General features: G+C 27.2%; 1 non-coding gene across 1 annotated transcript; it reads left to right on the forward strand.

Annotated features, from left to right (window-relative positions):
- Positions 1-2,865: 2,865 nt before the first annotated feature.
- LOC145271653 (U1 spliceosomal RNA) lies at positions 2,866-3,028 on the forward strand. Its single transcript, XR_013866055.1, has one exon. It is a non-coding gene; the product is annotated as a U1 spliceosomal RNA (small nuclear RNA).
- The last annotated feature ends 8,370 nt before the right edge of the window (positions 3,029-11,398 follow it).

Below are 11,398 nucleotides of genomic sequence, written 5' to 3' on the forward strand. Positions count from 1 at the left end.
CTTTATAAGTTTTCGGGTATGCTGAAAAGGTTGTGGGCGTTTAATTTGAAAGCCGTTCTTAACATAGGAAGGTTAGGGGTGTCTATTCCGAATGTCGTTCTTAACATGGGACGTTGGAGTGGTTATTTGTTGTAAGTTTACCTAAAAACAGTAGTAAAAGAAATGCTTCATGAAGTTGTTTTTTTACATTAAAAATAATAAATGATATTAATATGTCTTTTTTTCATATTACATTAAAAAATAATAAATGATATTAATATGTGTCTTTTTTTCATATTACATTAAAAATAATAAATGATATTAATATGTCTTTTTTTCATATTACATTAAAAAATAATAAATGATATTAATATGTGTCTTTTTTTTCATATTACATTAAAAAATAATAAATGATATTAATATATGTCTTTTTTTTCATATTACATTAAAAAATAATAAATGATATTAATATGTGTCTTTTTTTTCATATTACATTAAAAAATAATAAATGATATTAATATATGTCTTTTTTTTCATATTACATTAAAAAATAATAAATGATATTAATATGTCTTTTTTTCATATTACATTAAAAAATAATAAATGATATTAATATGTGTCTTTTTTTCATATTACATTAAAAATAATAAATGATATTAATATGTCTTTTTTTCATATTACATTAAAAAATAATAAATGATATTAATATGTGTCTTTTTTTTCATATTACATTAAAAAATAATAAATGATATTAATATATGTCTTTTTTTTCATATTACATTAAAAAATAATAAATGATATTAATATGTCTTTTTTCATATTACATTAAAAAATAATAAATGATATTAATATTTGTCGTTTTTCATATTACATTAAAAAATAATAAATGATATTAATATGTCTTTTTTCATATTACATTAAAAAATAATAAATGATATTAATATGTGTCTTTTTTTTCATATTACATTAAAAAATAATAAATGATATTAATATGTGTCGTTTTTCATATTACATTAAAAAATATTAAATGATATTAATATGTGTCTTTTTTCATATTAAATTAAAAAATAATAAATTATATTAATATGTTTTTTCTTTTTTCGTTACTACATTAAAAATTAAAAAAAATATATTAATATGTGTGCACGCTGTTTATATACCTGTTTTCCTTCTGTCGTCACAAATATTACTTTTAAAAACACATTTTATATCATTCACATTAATTATCAGGGTGGGTCGTCTAAAATAGCTGTCCAACCAAAGCAAGGAAGTGTCCCTCCCTGACGACGACTACGATCACGACGACGTGCGCTAGACTCGACTACACTTGTTTAGATGTTGCCTTTCTATCTGTCGGAACAATTACGCAGCCTTACAGTAAAGATTGCCTTCAATAACTTTACTTTATATTAATCAAAAACTATTTCATGAGATTAACATATAAAAAAAAGTAATAGAATTTATTAGCATTTTTAAATACCGCTCAAATGAGGAAAGACAACTCTTCAGATGGTAATTTTTTATTTCTTTTTGTTTCACCCTATTTCGATATAATTAAACACAGACAAAACTGTCTGATTTGATTCAATAAAAATATACTTTCATATACACATACAACGTTGTCTGATTTGATTGGTTGTTTTTTGGATTTGTGATTTGGTTTTAATTCTACAAGTTTTTATTCGTTTGGATTTATGGCCCGTAGGTTTATAAAAAAGACTGACGCGTATTGAAAAGGTTGAGAACCGGTTTTATTTATTAATGACAGTTTTAATTAGAAGATGTAAAGTGTTCGTAGGATGTTTGTAGGTGTGTACGCATTGATAAGGAATGAACTTTTGTAGGCTTGTATAATTAAACAAAGAATGAATTTCGTAAGCGTACTTATCTTTTCGGATGACGGGGGTGGTAAGTGGGTGGCTGGCCGTGCTACTTCGGTGATATGTGTCTAGGCTTTTAACTTGAAAGCGGCGACTACTTTCATCAACAACTAGCAGCGCGGCGTCTTCGCCTCCTGTGTTTTTCTCCTTTTTTTCTTTGGTTTGTTTGAATTAGACATTGTTTAGAATTGAAGGCGTCTTGGCCCATAACGTGAGAGCGGAGTTGGCTTCAGTTTACTGGTGCCTTATTTCTTCTTCTTCTTCTTCTTCTTCTTCTCCTTCTTCTTCTTCTTCTTCTTCTTCATCTCTTTAGGTCGGGTGGGAGAATCTCCCTGTGCGTTCACTGACGCAGCTGGGCGAATCTCCTCTTCTTTCCTTTTTCTCCTTCATTCCTTTAGGTCCGTGCGTTCACTGACGCAGCTGGGCTGAAAGCGGCGACTACTTTCATCAACAACTAGCAGCGCGGCGTCTTCGCCTCCTGTGTTTTTCTCCTTTTTTCGTTCCCTAAAAATGCCTCGTTTAATAGGGGCACATCGGCTCCCACTGACTGTAATTTTTAGGCCTTTATTTTAGGCGCGGGCTCTGCCATTTGTTGATAATTCTTTTGTGGTTATCTTATTTTTCTTTTTCCAAACGGAAACGATGCGTGGAGCCATGTGCAAAAGACGATTTTTCATTTTATCTCTTATGCTGGAGACGTTAGCATCCGGTTCGCTGCTAATTCTCATCATGTTCTCACAGATTTGTTCTCATTGAAAAGATTATGAATTTATGTTGTTAACATGTTAACGACCTTGACAAGTTTCTTTAAGAATTAAGGTATTTTGTGAAACTGTTTGTAAGTTTAAATGATAGTAATATTTTTGTAATTAATTTTGTTATTGGTGAATAAAATGTTGTGATATACTGATATTAGTGAGAATTATATAGAGCATATTAAGTATTTTATAGATTACTGTCAGTGGTGAGTATAGATGTATGATATAAAAACACTAGTGGACAGCCTTAAAAAATCTTACGTAGGGGTAACGGTGATCATTTAGGTCGTTCCCCCAAAGTGAGGCCCTTCCATTGCACTGCGGTTGGGTTGACCTTTGCGATCGTCTCAAATGTGGACGACTCGGACGTGCTATTTCTAAGTGTGGGGTCTGTGTACGTGCTCACCCCGATAATATAATCAAAATCAGAAATCCTACCCTACGTCTCATTCGGAGCAGAAAACCACTTTAATTCTCAGCTACCTTCCGTCCGTATCTCTTCATCTCTCACAAACGAGTGTAAGGACTCCTTGTTTCTGTCTTCCCAATCGCCCGTTCCTATACACGCCACAAAAAGGCCAATTCTCTCGACCAGTTTATCATCCACTTCAATTGCAACGTTTATCATCCACTTCAATTGCAACGTTTATCATCCACTTCAATTTCAACGTTTATCATCCATTTCAATTTCAACGTTTATCATCCACTTCAATTGCAACGTTTATCATCCATTTCAATTTCAACGTTTATCATCCACTTCAATTTCAACGTTTATCATCCATTTCAATTTCAACGTTTATCATCCACTTCAATTGCAACGTTTATCATCCACTTCAATTGCAACGTTTATCATCCACTTCAATTGCAACGTTTATCATCCACTTCAATTTCAACGTTTATCATCCACTTCAATTTCAACGTTTATCATCCACTTCAATTTCAACGTTTATCATCCACTTCAATTTCAACGTTTATCATCCACTTCAATTTCAACGTTTATCATCCACTTCAATTGCAACGTTTATCATCCACTTCAATTTCAACGTTTATCATCCATTTCAATTTCAACGTTTATCATCACTTTCAATTGCAACGTTTATCATCCACTTCAATTGCAACGTTTATCATCCACTTCAATTGCAACGTTTATCATCCACTTCAATTTCAACGTTTATCATCCACTTCAATTGCAACGTTTATCATCCACTTCAATTGCAACGTTTATCATCCACTTCAATTGCAACGTTTATCATCCACTTCAATTGCAACGTTTATCATCCACTTCAATTGCAACGTTTATCATCCACTTCAATTTCAACGTTTATCATCCACTTCAATTTCAACGTTTATCATCCACTTCAATTGCAACGTTTATCATCCACTTCAATTGCAACGTTTATCATCCACTTCAATTTCAACGTTTATCATCCACTTCAATTTCAACGTTTATCATCCACTTCAATTTCAACGTTTATCATCCACTTCAATTTCAACGTTTATCATCCACTTCAATTGCAACGTTTATCATCCACTTCAATTTCAATCTAATCTGCATGTACACACCACCAACGTTTGCTCTTAACATATAAATTTCTTAAGCGTAAGAAATCCATCGAGTTGTCGCCTTCAACAACTGAAAGTGTCTTCTTTCGATATTGATTGATGAATGAAAACTTCTGGAAAACTACCGCAGAATTAGTGTGTCTATTGATTGAATCCCACCCATCCCCTCGAAAATTGGGCATCCAAACAAAGTTGAATTATGTGCACAGGTATTTTTCCTTACCAAAATTATGAAAATGATTAAATATCTTTTATTGGTACGTGTACAGTTTAATCAACACATTAAAAAATGAAAGTATCGAAAAAAGGTTATATTGTAAGTATCCGTTATGGACTGAAGTTCTCTGAAAAAAAAAAGTTCAGAGAAGATGGCCGTGTTTGGATTTTTAGAACACGCCACGGGGAGATAACTCAGTCTAAAGTGCCGATACCTCCCTTCCCATCTTAAATATTAGATTTTCTGCTTAAAAATTGGTATTGTATCATAACAAATTGTTGTTGTTTTTTTTTTTTTTTGCTTTAAAAAAATAAAACTACTTGACCAAATTAAATGAAGGTTTTCCAGAGAACTTCATTCCATAATAGATACGTACAATATAACCTCTTTTTTTTCGCTATTTTCATTTTTAATGTCTTTATTAAAATGTACAAGTTCCCATTTTATTTTATAATTTAAAATGAAAAACATTGAGCAATAAAAATGAAATTTTGGGTACTTATGTATTTTTGGTGCCGAGCTGAAATAATAACGTTATTATTTTGAAAACCATTCTTAATATGAGGAGGTGAGGATGTTTTGTAACTAATTTATGCTTCCAGATTACAACTTTTTTAAAAAAATCGTGAAACTTGAATTTAAACTGAAAAAAATAAAAACTATATAAAAATAACGCGGTACTATCTGCCGTCATATGCATCCGAGAAAAATATCTATTGTAAAATTAAACCAAAATTTGGTGCTTGTGCAGTTTTGGTACCGCACTCACTAATTTTAAATAGTTTTTCAGGTTAAATTAAAGTTTTACGATATCTTTTTTTCTTTTTTTAATTGTAAGGTGGAAGCGCAGAATAGTTACAAAAAACCCTCCCCATGTTAAGAATGACTTTCAATAAAATAACAATATCATTTCAGCACAGTACCAACAATACATAAGTACTGAAAATGTTATTTTTATTGTTCAATGTTTTTCATTTTAAATTATAAAATAAAACACGTTTAATCATTTTAAAACTTCATCTTTCATGATTTTTTAAAATTTGTTAAACACCGTGGTTAAAAAAATTAAATTTTAATCACATGATCACATTTTCAATAATTACGTGATTATATTTTAACCATTTAAACTTTGTGAAACATGTAAACAAACTTCTGTTCGATACCGGTGTTGACCTTTAAGAGTCCCTTTTAGTGATTATATGGTTCGAGGCTATTTGTACAACTAATCGGCAAATCTGCTGCTTATTCTGACTACAGTTCTCATCTTGGATGTTAACAGTAGTTTGACTAATCCAAATAATAATAAAATGGCCAGTCTTCCAAAAAATAAATAATAAAATAAAATAAAATAAACCTGATTTTTAAATCATCATGTATCTTATTTATACAAAAAAGAAAAGACATTTTATAAAGAAATTCATACACGTTGACAAATCCAATCTAAACTTGAAACGGAAAAAGTTCGGCATACTTAACTAATAAACAGACATTTTTACACGAGGAACGAAATAATGATTTCACCGTGTTATTACGATGACCTTAAGTTCTTTGTTCTTTAGCAGTTGATTTTCTCTTTAAATAATTTCACGTTTTTTATCTTTTAATTTTGATTCTTTTATATTTTCATTTATTTTATTTCTTAATAAATTGGACAAAACAAAAGCTGCATCAATTTACGAAAGAAATCTTAACAAACAAAACAATTTTTTGTGTTTTTAACACGAAAGAAAAACGAATTCATCCCGATTTCTTTTCGTATTGAATTCCTGGAAATATACGTAAGTTTGTTTTCTTTTTTTACTCTAAAAAAATCTAATCTATAACTTTTAATATAATCTTAAATATTAAAATAAGTTTATTTATTTTTGTTTTTGCAATCCAATAAAATATGATAATAATTGTATGATTTTTAAAAACATATCATTAAAATATTTTATTCAATGTGATATTTAGATTTTTGTTAAAAATATTATTTTTGTAAAACTTGTGTGATTTCTGAGAAAATAATAATTTAATTTGAAGTTGATTGAATTAAGCTTTTTGTTAATACATCTGATCACTAAAACCTTTTTTTATATTTCATTGTTTTAAGATTTAAAGAAATATATTATATCATTGGAGAATTCCGTTTTAATTTTTATGTTTCATCCAATATGTAATATTTTAAAATATGCATCATTTTCTTTTATAAAGTTTACATAAAATGGTCAATTATCATCAATTAGCAATTACTTAATGTAGAAAACAATATTTGTAAGTCTTTAAAATCTAACCCAGAATAGTTTAACTCTAAAAAAAAAAAATTGAGTTTATTTTTTACTATTACATTTATACAGTCTTAAAATACCCACTAAAGGAATTATAAATGAATAATACTTATTTCAGATTTTAGAGTGGGGATCACTTTCCTATATTATTTAATGTAAAATTAGCACTCATTTTTATGACCAGTAAGGAGTCAATGATACTTGTAATCGTTTGCAGTTTCAAATTTTCGTTGCAGGGAAGGAGACGGGGGATTGTGTTTGGTTTCTTACGTTTTTTAGATGGGGATTAAATGTCATATACTGTTAACTATTCTGTACTTTCACTTCATAATTAAAAAAAACAAAAAACAAGAGATATTATAAAAATCGTTTGACATAATATTTTGCAAAAACTGCCATCCTGATTCTTATTGCTTTTCTATGAGTTTTTTTTTGTTTTTGCAATGTTTTGGACGATTATCGAGACTTCCGAGATTACCATTTTGTATCAACTATTTTTTCTTCTTCTAGCGTAACGTAAAGTACCATTTAAAAAGTTAATAAGTTATAACACAGAAAATGTTCCTTATATTTATTTGTTAGTTGAAAGTATAAATTAATAAGCAAGGACCTCCTTTCTTGTGGAAAGAATAGCTTTCTAAATAATAACATCATTACTAATGAGAGGAGGTGATTTTTTTTAAACAGAAATAAATAGAATTTGAATTTAAATTTTATTATTAATGAGGGAGTTTTTTTTATTTAAAACAGCAAAAAGATAGAATTTAAATTAAAAATTTATTACTTATGACGGAAGGTGATAGAATGTATGATTAATACATGCATTCTGTCCAAACAACACACAAACTATTATCCCTCCTTAAAAAACAAAGGAAATCCAAAAAGATAAAATTTTAGGATTAAAAAAACTGTTTATCTATTAAATTTATTTTAAAAGATATAAAATCAAAAATATTAGGATGAAAAAAACAACACTGTTTATCTATTAAATTTATTTTAAAGATATAAAATCCAAAATATTCGGATGAAAAACCAAAACTGTTTATCTATTAAAATTATTTTAAAAGATATAAAATAAAAAATATTAGGATGAAAAAAACTGTTTATCTATTAAATTTATTTTAAAAGCTATAAAATCAGAAATATTTGGATGAAGGAAAAAAACTGTTTATCTATTAACTTTAATTTAAAAGATATAAAATCAAAAATATTAGGATGAAAAAAACAAAACTGTTTATCTATTAAATTTATTTTTAAATATATAAAATCAAAAATATTAGGATAAAAAAGTAAAACTGTTTATCTATTAAATTTATTTTAAAAGATATAAAATAAAAAAAAATTAGGATGAAAAACCAAAACTGTTTATCTAGCCGCATGCACGTTAAGTGTTTCACATCAAAACATGTGTACATTGGTGATCGTAAAAAAAGTGGGAAACAATTTTTTACATTTAGTTTAATTACTTACGGTGCCTCTATTTGTATGCTTCTCTCTCACATAGCATCCAATTATGTCTCAATGCTCTTTATTTGGTGTGAATGTAAATTGTTTATAAAGTAAATAAAAATGTATTAGAAGTATCTTATTAATAATTAGTTATTTTAGTCAGCAGTTGTTACACTAACGTTTTTATTTGAATCCAAGACAATATAACTCGATGAGGATAGCGTTACATGTGAAAAAAGATATTTTAAGTCCAACATATTTCACCGTTTTCTAAAGACATGATATGTGAAACGCATACAATTCTCAGTGGCATAACCTCAATTTAATGACTGACTAAAGTGTTCTTTAAAACAGCAAAAACGATAATGACAATAAGTATCCTTAGTGTTTGATGAATATTGAGTGTCGGTGAAACTGTCTTGCAAATTTGGTGCAACATCTCTGGCAACAGATCTTTAAAAAGCACTTCGAATTGAATAATTCCATACCTTCGAAGTTTTATAAACAACACAAAAAATAGTGGCATTTTGTTTACATAGGCATCGCCACTTATCAAGGCCAAGAGGCCACACGAGGATAAGGGTTAAAAAGTGTACAGTAGAAATTGGACAATATAGTAATCGTTAATAATGGAAATTCAGTAAATTTGTTAACTTATATGGAACGGTTCATCAAAAACTTGTTTACGTTAGACCTCAAGATAACCATATGGAAAGCAGGAAAACGGAAGACAATTCCACAGGCGTGCAGTTCTAAGAAAGAAGCTTTGTTCATGGAATCTACGTTTAGGATTAGGCACAGATAAAGAGTGGGGGTAAGTAGTGATAGTGTTTTCTGCTAGACGGGTGGGTCTTGTGAAAGTCTGGCGAGGGAGGACCATAGATTAGAGCTCAGCCGAGCACGTGCCATAAAAAAACGATAAAGCAGAGACAAAATCGCAATATCTCTTCTATGAGAAAGAGGTTGCAGGGAATAGAAAAGGGCATCCTCTACGAGGCTATGAAGTCTATTTTGAACTCTATCAAGGCAGGATAAGTCCTTTCTAGCAGCTGCTTCCCAGACGTGGCAACAGTACTCCATCCTTGGACGTACCTGTCTCTTATATAGATAGAGAATTTCATCAGCAGTGAGATATCTACTGGATCGATAGAAGGACCCCACCATTTTTCCAGCGGTTTTGGCAATGGATTTAATGTATGTGTTCCATTTAAGATCATTTGTCTAATCCAATGCACACTACATCGTGTATTATGTGAATGGGATATAGTGTTGATATAACGCCTAAACAAGTATTGACGGGAGACAAAAAAAACGAGTTGTCGAAATTGTTTTTATCAGTCGATGAGTCAGACTGAATAACTCTGTAAAAGTCATAATCATATCATCACATCATATCAGCAATTCATCATTTCGTTATACATGCACCTTGTTATAATACATTATCATATTTTGGACTATTACAAACAAGGAAGTAGCGAGATGTTTCTTCACATTACATTTAAACTACTGCATTTCAGTATAGGCATGGAAGCAGGAAACAGGGAGAGAATTCCAAAGTCCAAATGTAATTTGAGACTCTTGTTGAACCTTGTCTTCTTAGACGAATATAGTAATGTTAGTTTCACTCGCTTACGTGTGGCAAAATACTCAGTGCATTTGCTTCGCAGTGTAAGTTTTGTAAACGCCTCCCATATTCTCGGTTAAAATAATTTTATTGTAGTGTTGAAAAAACCCACTTTTTAACTTTGTAATGTTCTCAAGTTATTAGTTTATTACATTATTTATGTTATATTTAGTAAACCTAAAATTTGTTCGTACTGATATATAAAGCCGGTTAAAGCATTAACATCTGTATTAATTAAAAGTATGTATTTACAAATAATTTTTATATTCAGATGAATTAGAGGTAAACGGATATATTTCCTCAAACAGACCTTGGATCAAATAATATGATTGAAGAATTTACAAATATATAATGAAAAAAGGTATAAATAAATAAAAAGTTACATGTATCGAATTCATGTAGACTTTTAAGCCAAATAAGTGTCTCAATATACAATAAACAAACAAATAAGCTATTGTTAATATTTTTCTGTTATTTTGCATATTCATATATCAATTATGCATACATGCTTGAAGAATGCAAAAGACGTTTATGCAATAAATAGTTTTCTGTCGACTTATAATTTACTCTCATTGCTATATATATATATATATATATATATATATATATATATATATATATATGTATATATATATACTTAATTATATATATATATATCTATTGTCATATATTATTATATATTGTCACATATTATTATATATTGTAATATATTAATAAATATAAATTGTTATATATTGATATATATATTGTAATATATTAATATATATATTGTAATACATGAAATTATATATATTGTAATATATTAATGTATATTTTAATATATTAATATATATTGTAATATATTAATATGCATATTGTAATATATTAATATATATATATATTGTAATATATTAATATATATATTGTAATATATTAATATATATATATTGTAATATATTAATATATATATTTTAATATAGTAATATATATTGTAATATAGTAATATATATTGTAATATATTAATATATATTGTAATATATATTGTAATATATTAATATATATTGTAATGTATTAATATATATTGTAGTATATTAATATATATTGTAGTATATTAATATATATTGTAATATATTAATATATATCTATATATTGTAATATATTAATATATATATATTTTTTAATATATTAATATATATATATATATTGTAATATACATATATATTGTAATAAATATATATATATATATATATATATATTGAAATATATCAATACATATATTGTAATATATTAATACATATATTGTAATATATTAATACATATATTGTAATATATTAATATATATATTGTAATATATTAATATATATTATAATATATTAATTTATATTATAATATATTAATATATATGTATATTGTAATGTATAAATGTACATATATTTTAATATATTAATATACATATATTGTAATATATTAATATACATATATTGTAATATATTAATATACATATATTGTAATATATTAATATACATATATTTTATTATATCATTATACACATATTGTATTATATTAATATATATTGTAATACATTTATACATATATTGTAATATATCAATACATATGTATGTTGTTATATGTTAATATACATATATTATAATATATTAAGATATTGTAATATATATATATAT

Source organism: Euprymna scolopes, chromosome 46, assembly GCF_053919585.1.
Source record: "Euprymna scolopes isolate OS-2025 chromosome 46, ASM5391958v1, whole genome shotgun sequence".
Taxonomy (NCBI): domain Eukaryota; kingdom Metazoa; phylum Mollusca; class Cephalopoda; order Sepiida; family Sepiolidae; genus Euprymna; species Euprymna scolopes.